Source organism: Marmota marmota, unplaced genomic scaffold (assembly GCF_001458135.2).
Source record: "Marmota marmota marmota unplaced genomic scaffold, marMar, whole genome shotgun sequence".
NCBI classification, from domain to species: Eukaryota; Metazoa; Chordata; class Mammalia; order Rodentia; family Sciuridae; genus Marmota; species Marmota marmota.
The window spans coordinates 52,195,553-52,219,277 of record NW_026000026.1 but is presented as its reverse complement, the minus strand read 5'-3'; the positions used below and the strand labels follow the sequence as shown (position 1 = coordinate 52,219,277).

The 23,725-nt window shown below is 38.6% G+C and overlaps 1 long non-coding RNA gene across 1 annotated transcript in view; it reads left to right on the top strand.

Annotated features, from left to right (window-relative positions):
- Window positions 1-18,711, top strand: part of LOC125619069 — a 20,760-nt gene extending 2,049 nt beyond the window's left edge. The window contains exons 1-2 of the long non-coding RNA XR_007350552.1: window positions 1-132; window positions 10,699-18,711. The exon at window positions 1-132 is cut by the window's left edge and continues 2,049 nt beyond it. This is a non-coding gene — a long non-coding RNA (uncharacterized LOC125619069). The remainder of the gene's footprint in view (window positions 133-10,698) is intronic.
- The last annotated feature ends 5,014 nt before the right edge of the window (window positions 18,712-23,725 follow it).

Sequence of the window (23,725 nt, the reverse complement as noted above, 5' to 3'; positions counted from 1 at the left end):
CCCCCCCCGTTTGTCTGAACTGACCGCAGTTTTGCATCACACGCTGGGTCCAGTTGCTGGAGTGGGGAACCAAGAGCCCGCTAGCAAGCACTTAGCTGAGTGAGACAGGCGGGGCCGTGTGGAAGGATGTAGGTGAGCCAGAAACTAATGGGAAAAATAGGGGGTTGTCACTAATTTTGATGTGGGGATATCTGAAAAGCTCTTCTGCATGCCAGGGTATTTGAATATTTGGCAAACAGCTGGCTGGGCTCTGGGAGAGCGCCTCTCGATTCGCCTCGTCAGATGTTCAAAGATAAAATGAGGCAGCCTGCACGCCAGCACATAGCTCATAGCCTTGCAGTCAGTTTTGAATTTAGATTTGAATTGTGATATCAATGTCATGGTGGCACATGCTTTGAGAAAGTACTTACAGAGAATAATTGAAAGATTCAGTGTGAAGCTTCTGAAAGCCGTAATTTAAAGTTCCAGAAGCCTCCATATTACTCTCACCATTAAAATTTAAAGTGACAGAAGCCCAATTATGTATGGTTATTTTCTTAAATAAAATCATATTTCTCACCCAAGTGAAAGATTCATTGCTGCCCACTAATCTCTGTCAGGAGAACCAATCTCGGTAGCGTCCAGTGTAGGCAGCGAAGACCGAAGCTTTATCCTAGGGACAATGGAGCGGCACTGGGTGGGGGGAAGCCAAGCTGGAAGGTCTCCATGGAGGAAGCTCACTTTCGGGAGGCTGATTTGCATGATAATCACCATTATGGATCCTCTCTGGTGCCAGCCTCCACACTTAACCAAATGCAGTATAACTTTAAGAGCAGCTGAGAAGCCCGAGAAGGGGCCCTAGCACACATTTTGCAAAGCCTGAATGACGTCAAAACCTGCTAGTTATGAGGAAGCTGCAGTTGTAAAGCTGAACCACGCAGGGGAGTGGAGACTTGGAACATAACTTGTAAACCTGATCCATGATATAACACTGGGCACTGTTGAAGGATATGTAGTGTCTCCTCTCTTCTTTTAACTCAAAGAAATCTGTTTACCAGAAGGAACCTTGTCTTATTAGGACTTCTGTGGCCACTGAAATTATGGCATGAAAATACATCTGTGGAAACTTTCCACAGAAACATTTCCAGTGTTGAAATGTTAGTCTCTGTCAGATAAGAATATGGAGCCAAATTTTTAGACTATGACTCTTTCCACCAATTTATTTGGTCTGTTTGATTTTACTTTACATTGCACTGTGATTTGGGGAATATGGTATAATGGTAGCCAGAACTGCCATGAAAAGTTATACAGGGCCAGTCAAGCTTAAACCACTGTTATTTATGAAAAACTTTATTCCTTAGAGTTCCTGGGGACAAATAAGCTTGGGAATCAACTATTATCATGATGTATGACATTGAATGATACAATATATATATCTATTAATACCATTCTAAGCGATGTCTTATAAGCAACAAATCACATTATTTCTCAAAAATTTCACAGTTTGATAGAACATTTATAAATAAGTCTTACTTCTGCTAAGTTTTTGTCCTGACTTTAGTATAACCAGCCCTTCAGCAGTTTGGAGTTTTATTTTTTGTTTTCTGTATTTATCCTTAGGATCAATCCACTTTTTACAATTACATATTACTCTGTGATATGAGCTTAATTTCTGAAACTTCCTTCTCTTTGTTCATGACTCAGTAAGAAGCATGCATCCACATTCACTTATGCCCATGATTCCATCCTTGTGTTTAGACTCTTGCTGTAAATTATTTGTTTTCTTTCATTATTTTTATTGTTAACCTTTTCTTAACCTCTCCCTTAAAAATTAAAAAAAAAAAATCCTTACTTAAATTTCCTATTTTGTCTTCTTTCTTTCGATTCTCCTTGACTCGTCTACTTTCTTGCCAATGCTTCTTGCCATTCACTATTAAACTTTTTGCAATTTGGATTCAGCAGCCTCTGATGTATTTAGACTACTTTCTGAGGCAAAGACTACTTAACAGACCACTTTTTCTCACCCTGCCATAGAGGGAGAGTGACTTATCTAATTGGTAAATTTTGGGAGAATATCTGGGCCACCTTAGCTTAATGTCATATTTCTATGTGGAAAAGAGCCTGCCTAGCAAGTGCTCACATTATTCCTGAGGCAAGGGCCCACCCCAGCTGTTGCTGTCCTGATTTACCTGGATGGTGAATTCCATAGTTCAGATAGCCAGGTGTGTGTTGCTCTTCACACAACTGCCTCCTCCGTGGCTTCAATCAGTAATAAAGCTCACATTCTAGTCTCCCATCTGTTTTATTTTCATATGGTTTCTTAAAATTTAGAACTATTTTGTGTGTTTATGTATTTTATTTATATCACATAACAGAAATGTACATAACTATATATAATCTCTCAACTCTGGATGTTTAGATCACTTAACATTTTTGCTATTACAAACACTGTTACAGTGAACATGGTGGTGTTATTATTTTTTGTGAACTTGTGCTACTGTTCCTATAGCATAGATTCCTAGAAGTGGATATATCATAAGATTTAATTGATTAATAATAAGCAGACACTCAGGTTGGAAAGGATTCTCAGAGAGCCCAGAGTTTATCCCACACTCCCAGAAAGGATATTTTCTTCTTGCTGTGACTTTGAAAAGTACAGAGAACAAGACTCCATGTTCTATTCATAATGCCTTCCAGCATTATATAAATATACACATTATGTGATAATTCCTGGCCATTTAACATGGCCAGATTTTCTACTCATGCTGCACTTGTTTCTAATAGAAATATGCTTCCATGTGCCCTGAGTGGGAAAATGTTCAAAAATGTGACAGTCAACCAAGCACATATCTGCAGTACCAATCTCACTGATGCTACGGCCAGTAACTGCAAATGCTCCAAATAAATTCTATATGCTCTGGAGGGGACCACCTGAAGAAATCAGGATGCCACAGCTATATCAAGTTGCTTCTATCAAAATGGCACCATAAAAGACATGATGGGAGTCCTACTCTTCTGGCCCTTGGAGGCAGAAGACTAAGTCCTACAGTAATTCTCTCGTGAGTCAGGTTGACAAACTGATCAGGCAACACAAAATAAGGGATTGTCAAGTTATGGAAGTGCCAGATAGTTGTATTAGTATATACTGTAGAATAGGGAATTTGCATTTTTTTTTATACTGCATGGAGAATAGATGTGGGAGATTAGTTCACTCTGGTGTCCAAGACTGTAAACCTATCCCTCAGAATGGTCCTCAGCAATCTGTTTTTACATCTTGGTTCTCTGTCTTGTAGAAGTGGGTGATCTGTTGGGAATCTAGTCAGATTAGAGATGATCTTCAATATGGCTTTACTCCCTACATCACAATGAATCAGGTCTGAAAGAAGAGTTGAGCTGCTCTTCACCTGGATTGTCCTGCTTGTGTCCCAAGGCTGGTTTCCTTGCCGAGATGTGTAAGTCAGCTCTTTTATAGGCTGGCCTAAAGAAAAGAAAAAGAAACAGAAGCAACTTGGTATAGCTGTGGCATCCTGATTTCTTCAGGTGGCCCCCTCCAAAGCATATAGAATTTATTTGGAGCATTTGCAGTTACTGGCTGTAGCATCAGTGGGATTGGTACTGCAGATATGTGCTTGGTTGACTGTCACATTTTTGAACATTTTCCCACTCAGGGCACATGGAAGCATATTTCTATTAGAAACAAGTGCAGCATGAGTAGAAAATCTGGCCATGTTAAATGGCCAGGAATTATCACATAATGTGTATATTTATATAATGCTGGAAATGACCAGGCAGCCTGGCTGTGTTAGGTCATCCGCTGCTCACCAAAGAAGTTTGAAATGGACTTTTAATTATAATTGCTGATTTGCTGTGAGTATATTCTTTAATGTGAATATCTGATTAGGTTAATTTTCTTTAATTGATGAATAAAGCACTTAAACTTGTAGGCTTGAGTTTGTTGTTACATACTGGCAATTTTATGTTCTGACTTGTGCTGGAGTACAAATTACAGGCACTCCTTGTCTGTTTTAGTTTTGAGGTCACTGTTCTTCCTTCCTTCACCTTTGTGTGGCTTTTTAGACTAATGGAGATAGAGCAGGGCTAAGTGACTATTAAACTCTTTTCCATATACAGTAAAAGCCATTAACATGGACCTCACTAAATTTGGAATTTATGAAAATGAGGGCAGGGCCTGGGTTAAAGTTTACTTTTGCATTGTCTCCGAACTAAAGCTTTGCTGAGCTAATAAAGAGTATAAATAAGATTATAGGGGGATGGCACTATTGATTTAAAAAGTGGACTTTTGAAGCTTGTCAGAGAAAAAGCCTTGTAAGAGAAGTAATGACATAGTGTGCAGAATGACACAGTGCAAATCCTGGGCCACTTACTAGCCATGTGACCTTGATTTCTCTTGAATATTTCCTTCATCCATAAAATGGAGATAGTTATCTACTTTATAGGGTTGCTGTGAGGGTTAGGATTAATGTATAGAAAGTGACTAGTGTGAAGTAGTTACTTCATAAATGGCAGGTAATTATTGCCAACCTAAAATACATGGTAAGCTGATTTCAAATACTTTTCATTTTTTTTCTAAAGCAAGGTAGCTTGGAACTTCACAGTTTGTTAACATCACCTGAGATATTGCTTTATTATTATTCTTGTTACTTGATTGAAGGAAAACCCTGGCATTTGGTGGTTGTAAAGAGCAGGAGTTTGGGAGTCAGATAAACTCAGGTTTGGAAGCAGTACTACTGCTTATTAGCTATGTGGCCCTGGGCAGATTACTGAATGTCTCTCCAGTTTTGTGTTCTAATTTGTAATAATGAGAGCTTAGTACTGTTTTAGTGCATTTATGCTGCTGTAACAAACTACCTTAAATTAGATAATATATGAAGAATAGAAATATCTATCTCACAGTTGTAGAGATTGGAAAGTCCAGGATCCAGCATCTGGCAAGGGTGTCTACTTGCTGCATCCTCACTTGGTAGAAGAGGAGGGGGTGGGGAGAGGGAAAATAGAGGGAGGGAGGGAGAGAAGGGAGTGAAATTCTTCTTTAAAATAGCACCAATCCTACCTGTGAGTTTGGAGTTTCCACCACTATCATCTTTTAAATTTCCACCATTTAATACTGTTACAATGGCAATTAAATTTCAAGATGAGTTTTGGAGGGGGCAGAAAATTCAAACCATAGCAATATCTGCTCCAGGACTGTCTTGAAGACTAAATGAAATAATGCATGTAAAGTGTTCAGCTCAGTGCTTTTCATGTAGTAAATTATCAAATGTCAGCTGTTGTTGCTATCTTTTGATGATTGTCCACACATTACACTTTTCATTCATTTAGACTTGTCTTCTTCAGTTCACCCACATTCATGAATTTGACTCTAGCTATAATTTCTCTTCTGGGTGAGAATTTTAAGCATGTGAAAATGCCTTTATAAATAGGGGTGAAAAGAGAAAGAATAGAATTTTAAAAGTGGGGGCATGAAGAACTAAAAGTTAGACCTAAATTACTGCATGGTGAATTTGGTAGATAATCTTTGTGTCCTTTATTAGAGGTCTTTATATTAGTTAGAAATAAATGGAACTTTATACATAAGTAGTAACAAGAACAGAGCATTGGCCAGCTCATAGCATTCATTGAGAGAGAAAAACAGTAAGTCCTAGCCAGACTTTATTTTCATCTTTCTGCTTTTCTCTTACGTTGCACTGGCTATATGGGGAGAAATGTAAACAACATAATGTACTGCATTGAGACTATGATATATCCTCCCCTTAATGACAGGCTTGCACAGTGTGTAGACTCCTCAACTCAATGGGTCAGACTGAATTACTTCAAGGACTGGCAAATGGGTGCCACTGGTGGTGAAATGAAAGCAGCCAGGTACAAGTGTTTATTAAGTGCTCATCATCAGGAGAAACATATTCTCTTCCATGCTATTTTGTAGAAGTGTGAAGTACCCATTTTCCTTTGTAAAAACAGAAGAATTACATTTCTTGAGATTCTTTACTATAACAATACAAATTTACAATCATAGATATGTTATAAAACCAAGGGTTTTTTTTTTTTTTTGTATTATGCATGAACAGTGTGACTTTGTGATAATACTAGTGGGGACAGACCAATATTAGTGGGGCAGACCAGTTTTATTGGGCCATGTGCCTTTGGCTTTCCAAGACTGCCCAAGTTAAGTATGTCATTAAAAAAGTTGTCAATTTATTAAGATGACAATCAGTGGTTCAACATATGAGTTTTTATATGCATAAATTCACAAGTCAGAAAAAAACTTTTGTCAGACCATGTTGTCGAAGACTTTGGTAGAAAATGTCATCAGTCTGATGCACACCATGCTAATTAGCTGTTTTATATCAGTTTTTTGTTGGAAGTACTGAATTGTTAACTGGTAAGGTATGGCATTATGTATCTAAATCTGGTATGTCAGCAATATCAGGGATATCGAATGCTTACTACATGCAGGCACTGTGCTAGAAACTGGGGATACAGTAAGAATAGCAACAATAAAATGGCCTGGTCTCCTATAGCTAACAATAGCCCTTTGACATGGAAATAGACAAAAAAATAAGTTTATGGAGTTTAAGTGATTTGTCCAAGGTTGGACACCTGTAAAATGGCAGAACTGGAATTACAGTGCTGTATTTGTAACAGCAGCCTAACCTATATCCTGGTTAAGAGATCACATAATATAATGGCTTAAACAAAATAGAAGGAGCTCTTTGGCACAATGGGGCTGCTGAATCAGCTCTGAAGTCATTATGTATAGACTTTGGTTAATGGAAAAATAAAACTTCTATCTTAGTCCTCTGCTGTCCCTGGATATTGGCCTCATTAATATATCTGTAGGTACTTAAGTATTCTAAGGGCATTCCTGGAAGTGGGTATTCCTAACTTCTGTTTGTGAACAGGCCATACCTAGTTGCCAGGAGGGCCTGAAAATAATCTTTGAAGACATGCACCCCTTAAAATTCAGGGTCTTTACTAAGGAAGAGGGGGATAATTGGAAGTCTGTGTTACCTGCTAATGAAAGTGTTGTTTCAAAGTGTAATTTTGGCTATAGAATTGTCCAAATAACAGTGGTCTTGTGACTTTGGGTATGTTTAAATCCATTATCCATTTTTTCAAGTAATATCATATCAAGGTTATGTATATATGTATGCAGTGTGTGTATGATATATTTAAATATTCAAAATATGTGAGATATCATGCATTTTACATGATTCCTCAGTAAATTCTGGCCATCTGCAAGTGCTGATGCAGAATTTCACACTAGAAGTCCACTGGCTTTACTCTTTGGCAGAAAGGCTTGCAAAATCCCCAGGATTTGTCTTGCTTGCATCCTCACTCTCAAAAAGGTCTCAAAGATCTATGTTGTAAGAAATGTGTTCTCAGAGAAATGCCTTCATAGAAATAAAATTATTCTAAGGTTTTTCAGTAAGCTATATACTCAGTACATCAATCACAAACAACTCTGATCCAGAACTTGTTTCTCAGAAGTCTTGATCTATTCTGATGTTTAGACATTTACCATTGACTATTGAAAAAGCAATTAATATATATTTATTGAGATAATACATAGATATTAGTTTATTGAGGTGGATCCACAGATGCTTGCCTAGGTGGCATATAGGCCCACAGGTAATTGGAGGAGATAAGTACTGGATAGACCTCAGGTACACACTCATGTCTTCTCACACTATCTGGACCCTGGCTCCTGCCCCTAGATCTTACTCAGTTGCTTCTGGGACACATGGAGCCTTACATATGTACAGGCCTCCTTGGTTCTTTTCCTCTGGGTCTACTTTTTAGATCTTATTTCCCTGTTGTCAACATGAAGTAGGAGAAGAAAAGGATAAAGGCTTAATATACAGCTCGTCTAATTAGTCTGCCCTAGGCCTTATCTTGGGAGGCAGAGTGATATTTGTGTGTCTGTAGAGGGGACTCCAAAGTAGGAGGCAGTTCCAAAGCAGTTTTATGACCCTGGCTCCAAGAAGTAGAAAGAAGCAATCTAAAGAGAGTGAGAGTCTAAGAGTCAAAACCCTAAAGAGACCAAGCCTGCAGAAATTAAAGCTTTAATATTTTCTCTCAATATAGCTAGAGCTCCACCTGCTTATAAGAGGTTTAGCTGAGTCGGTGACTTGATTCAGTGACCTTGTGTCTTTTTTTCCTTGGGGGTGGGGCTGGCTGGGCAGGCAGAGAGGCCAGGAGGAGAGTGGAATTTACTGTCCTTGTGCCTCTGCAGGTCAGCACTGGGTACTGTGGAGGGTACCATCATAAGTGTAAGACGTGGTCTTTGTTCCAGTTCTCAAATAACTGCCAGTCTATCTGGGGATCTAGTGTATATGAACCATTTAGTGAAAATCAAGTACTGAACAGTGTGATATTGATTATTCCAAAGGAATACAGACGATAAATCAGTGTGAATTTTTGTCTTGGGGAAGGCTTCTTAGATTGTGTCACAAGTGGAGTGCTAAAGGATGAAAAAAAGCTAATTAAGAAGAATGCAGGGGCTGAGGTTGTGGCTCAGCAGTAGAGCATTTGCCTAGCACGTGCAAGGCCCTGGGTTGGATCCTCAGCATCACATAAAGAAAATAAATTAAAAATATAAAGGTATGTAAGAAAAAGGTGAAGAATGCAGAAGAGAGGATGTGAACAAAGATTCAGAATGGTTTTCAGGTCAGCAGACCTATGCACTTGAAGCAGAGACTTCATGTAATAAAGTAGAATAGGAAAGTGAAAGACTTCAAAAATCAAGTGTGACTAGCACATAAGAACCCATATAAGATTTTTTTTTTTTTAAAAAAAACAAAGTTAATGTTAGCTTTTTAAATTTTTCATGGAATGAAATAAGAGTAAATTAATTAATGACTGACTAATTGAATGATATATATATGTGTGTGTGTGTGTGTATATATATATATATGCACTATATTTTTACAATACATAGAATGCAATGTATAAAATGATATATATTATATATACACAGAAATTAGAAAACATGTAGTGTTATAATTTATCCATGGAGGGCAGAGGGCATTCTTGTGAAAGATCTCAAAATATAGGTTTCTAGGGAACAGAACAGGACGAAGGCAAGTTTAGGTGTGAGGTGACTGGTTCAAGGATTGGTATCTGAAGAGTTCAGCATGAGATGTGACTAGCTGAACTACAGAAAACAGGTGAGGTTCAGAGTCAGGCATGGTGGTATGGTAGTGGGCAACCTCATTGCAGCTGTATGCCAGCCAGCAGCCAGGGTTCTGGAAAGGAATCTAGGGAAGGGTTGTATTAGAATTCTAGTCAAGAAGATTTAGATTCAGGGCAAAGCATAGGGCATTGTTGCCAATAGGAAAGCTAGTGAAGGTAGAAGCCAGGTCTGAGGACTGAGCCAACGTATCAGGAATTAGAACCAGAGCAAGAGATGATAAATTACTGTAAACTCAGCACAATTCTATGCATTGCGGCCAATGAAAGAATTCTGGCCTATTTGGTAGGCTGAAATTGCTTCCTTCTAGTCTGAGCCAATGAAGATGGGTTGAAGGTGATAGCAATGCTGAGCCTTCTAGAGACTTCAGGAATGGCTGAGGTGGAAGGCCAGGGGAGGCTGTATTACTTGATAAGAGTTGAGATGATGCAGAGGACACCTAGTCACAGTAAGGAGGCTGGCATAGTCCAGGCTGAAGAGAACAGTGCCTGACTGAGGAGAGGTGGTAGAAATGCAGGAGAAAAGGGATGGCGAAGGACATTTCCAATTAAGAAGTCAGTAGGCTTCAGTGACAAGTTTGCTATCATGGACAGAGAAGGCAGAACCTGAAATGATTTCAGGTGGATTTTAAATGCTTGAGTAATATGACATTTTCTCTCATGAGCTGAAGGGGTTTTCATGTACAAATGCAATTATTTTGGCCTATTTTTAAAAACCCAAATAAAGTAAAGTAGTAAGCAAATCAATGCTAGGCTTACTTGTGGGTTTGTTGGCTTTACATCTCATTCCTGTGGGTCTGCATAGGGCCATTTCAGAGCAACAGTCACCCAGAGCATGGGAATAATTAGAAAGTGTCCTTGTAAAGATGTGTCCTTCCTGGCCCAAGATGGTACACTGACGTTCATGTACACAGGCATGATTGAAAAGCCCAAGGTGGGACCCATGTGGATCCTGCCATGCTGTTCTCATGGGGCCTTTGCTGCTGTAGCTGTTTGAGGTGTTGTTCTGTGCCTCTTTGACCCACCTGGCTGGATCAGCCTTTGCTGAAGAACATGTGCTCCTGCCTGGTGGCAGCTTCACAACCGGCTTCTCTATCTGCAGCTGTTTTTTCCCAGCTATTCATGTGGTGTCACACAAAAGGAAGCACGCAGGGACTTCACTATTCACAAAGGAGGATGGCTGAGACCTCAAGGGGGACACTATTTCTCTTTGTCAGGGCAAATACAGAATCCTTACTTGGGTTGGGAAAATTTCTTTTTATAGGTATGTGATATTTCTCTTTTTATTAGGTTTAAGTCTGCATATGGGGGTGAAATGGATTTCGGAATCATTACACAAAGTAGGGAAAAAAATTTAAACAGCAGTATCACTATAAATGACCCTGGTTGTATTTTTGAAATGTTGAGCTAAATATATTTTAGTGATCAGTGAAAGACCAACTTTGGCACTTTTGAAAATTTGTTCTTTGAAAGGCCTGGATTAATCATCAGTTTCCATTTTGTTCACAGATGTACTGCTTCCAGAACTTGGGGGACAGCCACTGAATTTCTGCTTCAAATCACCTCTCACTGGAAATAGAACCATTGGAGAATCATCTTGTTACCTTCAGTAAAGGAAACAAATCAAGGCATTGAGAATGCCACAGTGGTGGGCAGCCACACCAGCTTTGCAGAGGAAGTTTTCAAGACAGTGCAGCTCACGAGCCAGAAACCAGCAAAGACTGAACCCATCCTTTTCGTTTCAGCTGCTCCTTAAATTAACGCAACCCCTTCAAATTAATGTGAATTGAAACATGCATTGCCTTTCAACTTAATTGAGTACTTACTATGTGTGAATCACTGCACAAAATAGGGGAGAGAAATAGAGGGAGACAAATAAGATGTGGAGCCTGCCTTCAATGAATTTACAATTAGTTTCATGTTGCTTATTTTTTTCTTCTGCTCTTAATTAGGTGTGTCCCCAAGACAAGAAACAAATGAGTGGAAAAGTGTATTCTGTAAGTATTTAAAGTCCCATTAATGAAAAACAAAATTAAACAAATTATAACAACACAACAAACTCATGTGGGCAACTCAGGACATTTTAATTTCATTTTTTTGGTTCGACTTTTGATGGATAAGTTCCATTTTATTTTACTTATTTATCTTATTTTGTGGTATTCAGTGGATGTTAGAGACATTAATATGTAGTTTGAGTTAATATTTTTTGAAGGGTGGTAACAGGGATTGAACTCAGGATCACTCTGAGCCACGGAGCCACATCCCCAGCCCTATTTTGTATTTTAGTTAGCACCTCGCTTTTTCTGAGGCTGGCTGTGAACTCTCCATCCGCCTGCCTCAGCCTCTTGAGCCATTAGGATTACAGGTGTGTGCCACTGCGCCCGGCTAGAGTTAATTTGAATTAAGTTCTATATTTTTTTCCTTTAGGTGTAGATCATCTGTTGGCAAAGTGTATTGTTTGTCCATTTCTTAGTGAGTGAGAAGGTGAATCACACCTGTTGTCTCTACAGGTATCAACCCTCCATGTCCTCAGGTCTTATATTCTGTGTGTCACTAGCATGGAGAAAAGGAGGATGTGAAACTTGGGGTGGTACTCCTGGACCCCAGATTGGACAGGGAAGGAGCAAAACCCACCTGGGCAATGGCTGTCTGTGAAAATTTGACTAAGTAGTTATTTCATTGTTCATTGTGTTGTCCTCTGTGTTCCCTAAGTTGAATGACTACAATTTTTCTAAAAATTTATTTCTGATTTGAGACTAAGTGTAACTTGTGATTTTTCCAGTGTTAAGGCTTTGACATGACTGTAGACACTAGACATTTTATGTAGTGTCTGTGACACATTTTAGTATGTATGAGCCAACAATAGACATGTCTTTTGTCTTGAGTAGTGTCCATCTGAATTGAAAATGTGCCAGCTTTTTTTTAACATCATCAACAGACTTCTTAATTAAACTGCCAATACATACTGCCAATAGCACTGTGTGCTGTCTGAGAAATGAATGATGAAAGTGCTGCTTCCATCTTATTAAACAATGCTGCTGCACATATAATGGATTTAAAGTGCTCTTTGAGTAGGGTACTATATTGCTCCCTCTATAATTTGATGAGAATTCTCATACCCTCTCTTTTAATTTCCAAAAATTACTATTTTGTTCTTCAGTGAGGAATAGCTCTAATTTGACCAGTAACTGCTTATATGATTCCTCCTTAGTAGGATGAATTGCCCCATACCAAACTGTTCATTATGATAGTGTATATTTATGTCACTTTTAGTTTGCATGATGTAGCTTCCAGGAATTCTTGGTTATCAGCTTGTGTTATACCTAACTTTATATCCTATTCCCCATACTGGGAGATTTTTTTGGAGCATAATCTCTTCATTCCTGATGCCTACCTAACATAGTACCTGGTGTATAGTAGGTGTACATTCAGTTTGGTGATTATGGAATGTAAAGTAGCTCTTTCACTGTGGATCTTAAGGCTCTATAAAAGATGGGGGAGGGTCTTGCTAATGGAATATTACCTTTCTTGGTTTGTAGTTTACAGTCAATCTTCTGAGGATGAACTTAAGTAAAGAACATTTTCATACAGTCTAGTCCCCTGGGCCTCTTAAATGGTGCCATGGGGTCACTAGTTCAGCCCTATTTGTACCCAGGTCCACTCTGCTGCCACTGGCCCTTGCTCCATTCTCCACATAGGGTGGGGCCTTTAAAGAGGCTGCTCCACTTTTTTTTTTTCCTCCAGCTTCTCTATCACTAGAATAAAAAGCACTCATCCATGGGGTACTCATGATATGCTAGGCACTAAGTGCTTTATATGTATTCTCTCAATTATCTCATTTAAACTTCACAACATCCAAGTGAAATAGGCACCACCTATCACAGAGGTATGTCTTGCTTAAGGCATGGATATCAAAATCCAGATCTCTTATACTCCAAAGACTGATCTGTTAACCCCTACCCTCTGTTGCATCCCAGGAGAAATTTTGGTGCCTGGTGAACGCAAGCATGTGTGTGCTTAATATATGTGTAGGGGCAGATCAAATCTGGATAAAGTCCAGATTCACTGCATTTAATATTCTTGAATGACACACTGTCTAACAGATAAAAACCCAACAAATCACAGTTGTTTGAAGAATGGGGGAAGGGCTGAGCAATTGGGAAAAAGCAAAGTTGGAAGCAAACCAATCTGAGTCAAACCTTTACCCTTTACCTCATAATGTTTTTTAAAAAATACTTTCTTTTTTATTTAAACATGGCCTGACATCATGTGATAAATCAAAGCCTGACGTAATTGACCCAGAATTGATCTCCAAATGTCTTTGGGGGGAACATGCTTTAACTCTGGTGGTTGATTCTGAGGAATAATTGCCACCCTAGAAAGGTAATTACATATGCCATTGTTTATACACATAATAGGCTCAGAATGCATGTTCTGCACAAAAGGGAGGAATATCCTGCTTGCATATCAGGAGTGTGCATTATGGATTGTATCAGAATGCCACAAATAGCATTTGAACTTCTCCCTATTGCTGCTGATTATTTCTTCTTCTTCTTCTTCTTCTTCTTCTTCTTCTTCTTCTTCTTCTTCTTCTTCTTCTCCTCTCTCTCTCTCTCTCTCTCTCTCTCTCTCTGTATTATGGTGGGGGGGGAGGTTAGGAGTGAGGAAGGGGATGGGCCATGAAGGATGTTTGTTGAGCTAAAATGGCAGTTCTTTGCTTTTCCTTAATTTTTCCATTTCTCAAAAACATCTTCTGGATCTGATTCATTTAGCTTGATCTGGTAAGAACACTAATTTCTCTCTGCTTGGCATATGCTTATTAATGAGTTCTTATATTTCCTTCCATTAATGATGGTTTACTTTTTGGAAATATATGGTGAGAATCCTTCTCCACAACATCTTCCCAAATGCCCTGATTTGACTACCCATCAAGTACACCAACCAACCAGCCAAGGTGGTAGTCTTTTCTCCTACTGTACTTTCTGGTAAACTTAAGTGGAAATGAAGCCACAAATTAAAGCACTTTATGCCTTTTCCTTTAGCCATAAGATAGGAGTTATCCTAAGTAAATACAACAAAAAAAGCTATTCTGTGATTGTCTAACCCTGGCAACCTATGTTTTTTTCCCCCCTTTTAAATCAAAGCCTTAAAAATGTCATGACTTTTTGTGGTGCTGCACAATGAAAGAAATACATATGTATTCCAATATGGAACTGAGCATTGTTTGAGGCCAAAGCAATTCATCGTGGGCTGTTCTGTGCCACAGTGTCCAGCAAATTGCATGACCTGCTTGTTAGGCTTGACAACAGTGTTTTACCTAACAAAGGCCTCTGCAGCGCCCAAGCAGCAGTGGAATGTCAGAATGGGCACATTTCACACACAGATGTGCAGCCATAATAGGCTATAAGAAGATGCATGTGGCAGGGAGCAAAGGGTGGGGGCTGGGTGCTGGGAGTGGGGTGAGTGTGGGGGCCGGTAGGAGGAGGAGGCCAACAGTTAGCAGTAGGGACATGGCCCCGCTGACCACATTTAATCAACCCTCTGTAAACAATTCAACATTTTCATTGTTCTCTAAAAACTAATAAAGAGAAACAAGCACTTTTCATTCATCTTGAAGTAATTTTCTGTCAGGTTGGAGCCCCTCGTGGCCTCCAGCTTGTGCAATGCTAGCTGTGTGATACAACAACTATTGCAATTTATTTTACAAACTCTGGTCATTCACATGTCAGTTAGTGTTCACCAAGCCGGCATCTGAAATTGTGCAGTTAACGAGTTTTACAACATTTCTATCAAGAGAAACTGTTTAGCATAACTGACTCTTAAGGAGTTATTATACCTCTAAAAATCCATTTTAAGGGGCATTATTTAAATAAAATAGAAAAACGGTTCACTGCCTTTTAAAGGGGCTACAAAAAAAGTCCATCAGCTCCAGCGCAGTAATCCTCAGCTTAAAGCACTCTTGAGAGTACTTCTGGGAATTGTCAGCATAATGAAATGTTTTGTGAAATGTCCAGATAGATTCCTCTCCTCAACAATTTTACTGCGCCATATTTATTTTCCTTCCAGTTTTTAAAGAAGTGAATTACTTTTTGAGAGGATGACTCTATGTTGTGTGGATTAACTGAGCACATTATTACCGAGGTGGTAGCAGAAGTGACGGTTCTATTTGCTGTGCCTTCTATGTGCCTCTGCAGAGAGGGGCAAGAAGAAAGGCAGCCCTCCCATCCCAGGGCTTTGGCTCCAAAAGGGTTAAATGGTAGCAAAGCTGAGGGAATTTTGCATTTTCCTTAATTTATATTTTTCTCAAACATTTAAACAACTTTGGTTCACAATAGCACCTGTAAGTGCTTTCTTTCAACTTTGTAAAAGGGACTCTATTTTCTTACTCTAAATAAATATATGCAGGAAATCTCACACACATGTGCGTTGACACATACATAATGATGCATATCTTTTAAGTCTTGCCCATTTCAATAGGAGATGCTATTGAACATTTTACTTACAGAATAGATTTCTCACATTAACTGAGATGACCAGTGACCCCAAACCAATTAATGAATAGAGTCCATAATGGTAGCACTATATAGCATAGCATAGTGACAAGTTCATTTAACATATTATATTACCTAACAGGAGGAGAAACTACCACTTGTAATGTAAATAGCTTAATGGCTCTTTCTATGATAAGCAAGATCAGAAAAAAATTTATGTTCTGCTTTAACAAGAGATATTCCATATCTTTTGGAGGTGTATCTATAATACTGTACATTTTCATTTTGCCACAAATCTTCCCCTAATTTCTTAGAGTGATGTTTGTGCACATGACTTTAATTTTCTGAGGGAGATGGGCAGGTGTTCTTGTGCCCATTAGTTGTGTCTGCCCATAAGAAGCACAGTAACATCCATGAACCAAATACAATTTGACATAATTCATGCCTTTATTACCTCCTACAGAATGATATTATTTCATGCTGGCACCTTAATGTTTCCAGCACAATACTGTCATTCCTGGAAGTTTTACTTTCTGAAGTTCAAATGTTATGGAAGGAGTTTTAAAATTCCACAAGTGCCTTAGATTTGAGGCAAATACAACATATTTGGTGATAAGCTTTTTTAACTTTTTATTTTTTTAATATTTAGTGGCACTGCAGACAATGTTTAGACAATGAGCAAAGGTCATTTCTGAAAACTCTTCTCTTCTTGACCAAAGAACTTATTTCTGTTCTATTTCTGGTTTTGCAAATGATATTTACTCAGCTTATCATGTTATACTTTGCTTTTTGTTCCCCTAGGATGTAAAATCAGGAAATGTGGATCAAAAAGTTTCCATGATTGCAACTTGAATATATTTGGTGTAGCACTTACATCTTTCCTACTATTCCAGTGCTTGGAATTAGTTAGGGCAGACAGTATTAGCTTCCTATCACTGCCATAACAAATTACCACAAACTCAGTGGTTAAAACAACACAAATTTATTATTTTACATTTTTGTAAGTTGGAAATTCAGAGGACTAACTTGTCAACAGAGCTGCATTCCTTCTGGAGGCTCTAGGGGAGAATCCAATTCCTCGCATATCCTAACTTCCAGAGGCCACTTGCCTTCCTTGGCTTGTGGCCCCTTCCTTCATATTCAAAACCATCAAGGGCAGGGAAATCCCTCTCACATGGCATTGATCTTACCCTCTTCTGTCATTATACCTCTCCCTTTGAGTCCAACTGGAAAATGTTCTTGACTTTTAAGGACTCATGTGATTACAATGAGCTGATTAGGATAATATCCTTATTTCTAGGTCCATTCCCTAAATGACTTCTGCAAAGTCTCTTTTGTCATGAAAGAGATATTTACAGATTTGGAGATTTGGAGCTGGGTGTCTTGGAGCACTGTTGATCAGCTTATCATAGGGAGTCTTTGAGAGTTTTTTTTTTTTAATTTTATTTTTAGTTGTAGATGGACACAACACCTTTATTTTTATTCATTCATTTTTATGTGGTGCTGAGGACCAAACCCAGTGCCTCACATATGCCAGGAGAGTGCTCTATCACAGAGACACAACCGCAGCTCTGAGAGGTTTTTTCCATACTAGTAGGTGGAGGATTAATAGTAGCTACCAGTTCAATAATCACGCACAAACATAGTTTAATATTTGAGAGTATTTATCCCAAGATATGTACATTTCCTTCTGAATTATGATACCATGAATCTCCACATTTTTACTGCTGGCAAACCTTAGTTTCTTTTTAGTATAAAAATTAATTCAAACAGATCTTTTAATGGTTTCTTTTTGAACCTAAGCCCATCATTTTGTGTGCCCCTAAGGCTGTGTGCACCTCATTTTGGAGAGGAAGGAGAAAGGATGGAGTTTGGATTAACTTGTTTAAATATGGTTCTTTATTCTTTTTTAAGATCTATAAGGCTTCAAGGTGAGGAAGGGACTGCAGAAACTTTCTAATAGATCCTGAGAGCTTTTAGAAGTGAGGAAGAAAGTTATTTATTTTTCTTTATATATACTCTTAGAGGCATTTGTAGATATAGAGTGTAACATGGCCAAAATGTTTCTGCAAATTATAGAATTAAACGACAAATGCCATTTTATGAAAGACTAGGAAGAGTTTTTTTTTTTTAAATCAGAAAGCCCCTCAAATGTTAATTGCTTATATTGAATAAGGCCACCTCCGATCAGAATTACCATTCATATCAGTGCACTTGAAAATCCCAAGAAACAAATAGCTCAGTGACCATTTTAAACTATAGGAGCAAGGTCCAAGGAAAACTAAGCTGAGAGAAAAGGTGATTCTGCTAACTTCACTTTAAATCACAAATTTCAAGTTAAAAAAACATCTATAGTATATCAGCCACACTTCATCTCCCTGGCACGTGGGTTTATTACAGCATAGGAAAACCAGAAATTGTAACACAAGCCGACTTTACAGACTCCTCATGTTAAAATTTGAGATGTTTTCAGAACAGTCACCCTCAAAATGTGTGCTTGCTAAGACATGCTGACATACCTCTGAAATCAAAAAGAGTTTCTACTGGGTGAATAAAAGTAGGTTGCCACAAAAATGTACATCAATTACAAAACAAGTCACTGAGTGTTTGCCAACTGCCATGAGTGTCCCGGAGGCAGTCTGGGCAGTATATTTTTATTCGATTTGCCCCAGGCCACTTCCATTCTCTTCCTGAAAGGTGGACAGGTAGTGTTTTTAAATCCTTCGCTGATGGTTTCCATCAATGACCTCAAAATGGAACTGATAACATGTCAATGATTACTGTATAAAGAAGTTAAGCATCACAGCTAAATTTCCTCACTGAAACCCAATCCAGGGATTAGCAACAATAGGGAATCTGTTTTATTTGCATTTAATTTGTACCTTCACACTATTATCTCCCATGTTTTAGTTTCAGGAAATGTGGTCTCAGGCTATTATAACCACATTTCATGCTGCTGTTGCACTGTTATTTGATCTCTATGGTTGGAAATGACTTACTGAAAAAATAAAGTGAGCATACTTTATTTTAATTATACCAGTGCAGTGTCTAAATAAAAAATGTACTTTATATTTAATGTGGAGCACAGATTAACAATTTTATGGGACATAAAATCTATCTATATCATTTTCTATTTACACATCAGTTATATATCTTTCTCTCAGCAAAACAAATGCCTATGGTGTTAGAATAAGGAAGGAAAGCATGGAAGTTACAATCATGCGGGCAGTAAATAACATCTTAATTGGTCTGGAATGCTGGAGTTTGATTTTTTTTCTGCCTGGCTTTTATTTATTGATCTCTATAGCTTATTTATCTTTCCAGTGATTTGTACAAGTCTATCTCCTTTCCTCAATAAGCCAATCTATGGTGGTTTTATATTGCAAATCCCATCTGGGGAAATGGTCTAGTGAGAGAAGTGCAGTCAGTCGCTCCTGGAAAAACCATTATTTAAAAGCTTTTGTAGAGGTGGGGTAACTTCTCAGTTTTTACACTTTGTCTTCTGGAAAAAAGAAGGAAAGAAGAAGTGCAGCTATTATGAAGTTGCCACCCAATGTATGCTCCAACAATTCTTTCACTCTCCTCTTGTTTGGCAACAATAAGAAAACAAAGAGGGATTCAGCGTACACTGGGAAATGTCTTTTAAATCTTCCTGTACAAGATTTAGCTCCTAGTGAAGGAAGCAAACGGGAAAGGATTGTGCAGATCTAATATATCATGCGTGAACTGTGGGTTTTCTTCTTCTGTATGCATTTCTACAGCTCCATTCCTAATATCTTTTTAAAATAGCACTTAAGGATAAACTACACTTCAAATGACACATTATGCTCCATAGTGCAGTTGAGAACCAGCAAATGTAACCATTCTCAGGAAAGCTGGTTGGCAGAAATTCCAACACTTTTTCAAGTATGTAGATATCCACAGCTGAAGTCAACCCTGGAAAATCAGTGATTTTTTCTTTCCTTCTGAATCAATGATCCCCTTGTTCTTTGTCAAATCCTCACTTCCAGGGTTTGTCGTGATTCTCCTTGGTTGTCTCAATCTCACACAATATTAGAAGAGTGCTCTGAAACATTTTCTCTGTTGATAGCTGAGGGAAAATTGAGTTTACAGATGGCATTGCTATACTGATACTATATAAGAGATGCTTTGCAAAGTGATTCTATAAACATATTCCAAAGAAGAGACTCTGATATCCCATCATCACCCTAATGTAACCTTAACTGCCTTGAAATGAGCTAATGAAACTTTTGGGCAGGCCTTTTAGAGAGTACATTTGCATTTGACATAATTAGTGGTAGGCAGATCTCACTACATCCAGAGGGAATCTCAAGACAACTGCTTTGTCGACTATTAGTGCCTAATTTCTGAATGTCAAACCCTGCACATCTTAATTTCTAGAGAATAAGCTCAATTGAACTTGCTCCCCAGTTATGCAAAAACTGCTCAGATAAAACCAAGTGGACACCAATGTAATGAATGTGGTTATTAAATTGTTTCAATTGAAAGAACCCTATTCTTACACCATCATAATGGGAACAATTTATCCCCACTGATCGGCCTGTCTCTCTCTTTCTCTCTCTCTCCCTCTCTCTCTCTTTTCTGAGCTCTCTTTGATCTTGAAGCATATTGCGGTGGTGTGTCCTATTGAAAAGCGAAACTGGGGCAATTTTAATGCTTTTGTACCTTACCAGTGCTCTATTTTTTCACTGTTTAAAAATAGCTGTTAATTATAAGTGCAGTTTAAATGTCTCAAGTGACCCAGAAATGCAGGTTGGAATGAGACAGATTGTGTGTCTCATATAAAACAGATGTACTTTCACAGAGCATTCTGAATTCAGCCTTCGCTCTGTATCCTCCTCTTGGGTTATTTCAATCAGGTATTGAGCTGGTCTAGCACTGTGCTATAAAATCCTACACATTTGAACAGGGAACAAGAAAAATGGATTTTTTTTTTTTAATGACAAAGAAAAGCCTCTTTCATGTTTGGTCACTACAACGAGAGCGAGTGTGCTGCTGTTGGTGAGGACGATAGAACAAGGGCCATTTTCCTGACCAGGAAGACCATCCAGTTCTCTGGAGCTTCATTCTGCTGTTTCTTGGATTGGGGGACTCTGTTAAAAGAACACTGTAGTAGTGATAAACATGTCTGCTTGGGTCCTTCTTCAGCTTATTCAATAGTTCTCAAGGGCAAATTAACTTCCTGCTGGTTTTTAAATATCTTTGACCCTTCACCCTTTTCAGAAACAGGTGTTTTTAAGCTCTTTGATAACACTAGACCCTGGAGATAGTGACTTTGCTGTTGATGTTTTAGGTACTAAGGCTTTAACAATCCATGTGTTAACTCAATAAAAATCATGTTATCAATCTATTCTGCTATGGTCTGAACAAATCATACTTACCCAAATATAGGTGTTTGTATACAGTAGGTTTGAAGGTACTCCTCAGTCCTAGAAGTGATTTCAAAGTTGTTTAGAATAGAGTGCTATCTAGTGGTTTCATGATTTTATCCAGGTACCTCTAGATCTTTGGTATATACTCTGAAGCCTCTTGAATCCAAACAGTTGGATACTCAAGACCCATTTCCCTTCCTCTACCTTGACTCAGTCCTTGTGGTTCATCCTCCATTGCCAGTAGAGTGAGGCTGTCTCAGAAAAGGGAGGGCAGTTGATGTGCACTGGTCTTCACCTGGAAATGCCCAACAGGAGTTCTCTATCACGGTGGCAGAAATTTTCAGTCATTTTAGTCAAGTTCTAAGCATAGGCACTGATGTGAACATTTTTCATAGGTAATTTTCCATTTTAATCTATAAATTTTACTTAATTGGTTGATTTGATTCAACCATTCTAGTTTGTCCAGTAAGATTTATTCTACTTAGTGTTTACAATTTGTCAGTGACAATCTAAGGCACTTGGGTTATGGTCTCATTCTAAGCCAATGGTTTCTCTTTAGAAGTGGGAAAAGGTATGGCATCAGATAATTTTCAGGCAAGTTAGCTACATCATAGAGAGTTGGTGTTGAAAACAAATTTTAAAAATTCTCAAAATTCATACCTTATAGATATACTCTATGCACTAAGGTAGATTTCTATTGCTAGTACAAGAGGGATGTTAATACACTTTTAGACATGATACAGATAATACTATTTCTAAGTGGAGTAACAGGTAAAGTAGAACAGATTGCTGTGTAAGATGAATGCGTTTGGAAATGTCTTAGAGCTTTGTTGCTTAAATACATTAATGGGGGAAGTGGGAAAAACTAGTGTCATCTTGTGAGTACAGATAGCTACTGGTTGTGGATGTTTAGTGGACATTGGGACATTAAAATCCAGGCCTAGACAAGAGTCTGGGTAGATATTAGGTGTGGAAATGGGGACGTGCCACAGTCTGGGGACAATCTGGTTTTGAGCAGGTAGCCATGCTAAGTGGAAATGGCCTAGTTCTGAAAGCTGGGTATTAGAATGATTTGTGCAAGAAAACAAAACAAAAAAACCAAAATATTAGGCAGCTAGACATTTAAGTAAGAAAGCGTCTAAAATTCCAGATGCCCAAATGAGGAAGTAGTCCAAAACCAGGCAATTGCCAGCAACCAGATGCCTGGGTAGCTGGAGAGGAATGACCAAACATGCAAAAGCACAGGTATGAGGGCTTGGAAACAAAAAAGGGCTATGATGGATGAGGCAGCTTTCCTGCTTCAGGTGCCAGAGGAAGTGAGGGACCTCAATCAGACACCCAGGAGGAGGAACAGGTGAGGGAATTGGATGCTGGCTTTGCTGATGTGAGAGCTGGCTTCTGGCAGGCAGATGTGGGGGACTGGATGCCTCAGGACTCTGCAGTAACTACTATTAGGTTTATTCTCCCAGGTCTGCCTCCCTAACAGTCCATGCCCTGAAGCCACCTCAGAAATACCCCAGTCATTACCTGGCTGGAGCCTTTTCTTACAGCCTATGTCTGTTACAAGGCAGAAAGGCTATGTGCCAGGATAAATGCAGAGGGTATGAATGACTATAGGTCTTCTTGATTTTCTTCTCTCTTTTATTTACATTTTCTTCCCCAATTATTTATTGTTTTTGTCAGAATTTATGTTAATTTCTTAAATGACATAGTAGAAAGAGTTAGGGAGTTAGGGACTCCTGAGTCAGACTGACCTGCATTCATATCCTGAATTCTCTTTTATGTCACAGCCCATGACTTGGTATAACTGCTTGCACTTTGGAACTACGCCAGTTGGCTTTTCTATGAAAACAGATCACAACACCCAAATGGTTATTTTTCTGCCGTCTTCCAGAGACTCTTCCATACAAAGGAGGGATTGGCCTTCTACTCTGTAGGAAAAAAAGTAAAGAAGGAAATTTTCTATCTTCTCCATTTTTCACTTTTACATTGGGACAAAGAGTCATTTATAGATTGGGAAGTTTGATTTCTTGCTCTTTCTCTCTCTCTCTCTCTTTCTTATGCAGAATGCAGGCATTTTTTTATATTGTGTTCCTGCTATGAACTAAGCTTCTAAGAGTAGGACTTTTTCTTGTCAGGGGAAACCTTTCCTTTGAAGAGATGCTAGAAAACCCATTTGACAGCAAATTCAAGTCACATTTTCTCATTCTGTTTTTCAGGATTAAAACTGACATTTTAATCTGCACTGGGATATCCTTGAGCCTTCTTTCTTTCTTTTTTTTTTTTTAATCAAACTTTTTTTTTGGTACTGGAGATCGAACTCAGGGTCACTCAATCACTGAACCACATCCCCAGCCCTATTTTTGTATTTTATTTAGAGACAGGATCTCACTGAGTTGCTTAGTGCCTCACTTTTGCTGAGGCTGGCTTTGAACTTGCAATCCTCCTGCCTCAGCCTCTAGAGCTGCTGGGATTATAGGCGTGCACCATTGCACCTGGCTGAGCCTTATTTCTTAATTGGGTCCACACTCAGGATGCCAGTAAATAATCAGTAAACAACACTATATATCTGCCTTTCTAATACCTTCATGGCCATGGGTTTTGAAAATCATGTAAGGTATCTAATACTGTGTCTGACAAATAATGATAATT